Genomic DNA, 1,725 nt, shown 5'->3' on the forward strand with positions numbered 1-1,725 from the left:
ACGCACGCGCAACTAGTTTTGCAAGGAGGTTAACGCCGGCGACGCATGCGCAAAGAGGGTAACCAAGAGATTGTTGCCGTTGCTAGGTTGCTAGGTTGTGACCATGCCATCCTAACACTATGCTATGCTCGGTCCGGGAGCCGTCATCAATTATATAATCAGTGTGTCTGCCGGAAAATGCCAACACACAGAGTGCCAGCTAAAGAGTGCCCTAAACATATTGGCTACCCGGGATTTCCCAGCTGTACACAGTGCCAGCCAGAGAATAGCCCCCTTTCCCTCTTTAATTTATACAGTGCCCCAACCACTGAGAATGCCATCATATACAGTCAATGCCCAAATGTCTCCTGGGGTCACAGATACAAACAATTAGAAGATCTCTTTTGGCGCCCTAGACAACTGACTCTCTTGCCCACCCTTTGTACTGGTTCTGATGTGGCACTGGGAGGTATATGGTGGGCACACTAGGCAGACCTGTTCACATTTCGAGCCTATGTTTGATGTATATAATCAGGGATGTATATCAGCTACCTCTGCCACCCCAGCTGTAGTGAAACTACGACTCCCAGCATGCCTACTTGCTTGAACTCCCATAGAAGTGAATGGAACATGCTGGGAGTTGTAGTTTTATAAAAGCTGTAGAGCCAGAACTTAAGTTGCTGACCCATGACATATACATTTTCCTGCCAGACATATTTAAAAGGGCCCCATGGTACCTTTTATTTTTGTTTTTGGAGGTAGGGAGTAGCATGGTAGACCAACGTGCAATAAAAATAAAGTATACCACATGGTAAACATGTCTGTACAATGGGACCCTATTACCAATATATCCCCCAGTATGCCCATACAGTGCGATATGTCACTGGCCAGCTCTCCTGGAATGTCTGGGAGTCTCCTGGGTGCCAGGAAGCTGGACTAGATGGGGAATGGGCCCAAGGGCAGATTGGGAACGTAAAACGGTCCTGGAAAAAACTAAAAGTGGCCCCATGTTGTAGGCACGCCCACATTGTCAGAGGGCACAGCCAACAAAAGTAGGTAGAGCAGGCGGAGCCAGCAATAACGTTTTGCGGCACAAAATACCATCCCACCAGAGCCAAATACCAAAGTGCAGTCTAGAGATGAGTGAATCGAAGCTGACGAAGTGGAATTCGTTACGAATTTCAGGAAAATTTGATTCGCACTGAATGCGAATTTCCTCTCGCTTCGTAGTAATTAATCACATTTTTCCTAAAATGACCGCTGCATGCTTGAGGACATGGAGAAAGGAAGTCTGGGAAGATGGGATCACCCACAATGCCATGCATGCAGCCAATCAGCAGCCAGCCAGCCCTGTGATGTCACAGCCCTATAAATAGCGGCAGCCATCTTGGATTCTGCCATTTACCTGTGTACTTAGTGCAGGGAGAGACGTCAGCAGGCGCTATGGACAGTGTTAGAAAAAACTTCATTGTGCTAAAAAAAAAAAAAGGATTTACAAGTGCAGGGAAATATTATTCAAGATGTAGGGAAAGGATGAGGAGGAATCAATCCACAGCATTTATGTTGAACAGGGTTCAGTTGGGGAGGTTACAGCCTGGGTAATAGGAACAATCCTATTACACCGTGCTGCACTGACTGGGGATCCAAATTGCCTTTATAGAGCCCTGTAATTGTAGCAAACCGTTCTTATTAGGGAGCAAGTGCTGTTTGATACAGGCATTATTGCAAGGAAATATTTCTACGTCT

The sequence above is a fragment of the Bufo bufo genome, chromosome 3 (assembly GCF_905171765.1).
Source record: "Bufo bufo chromosome 3, aBufBuf1.1, whole genome shotgun sequence".
Classification (NCBI taxonomy): Eukaryota; Metazoa; Chordata; class Amphibia; order Anura; family Bufonidae; genus Bufo; species Bufo bufo.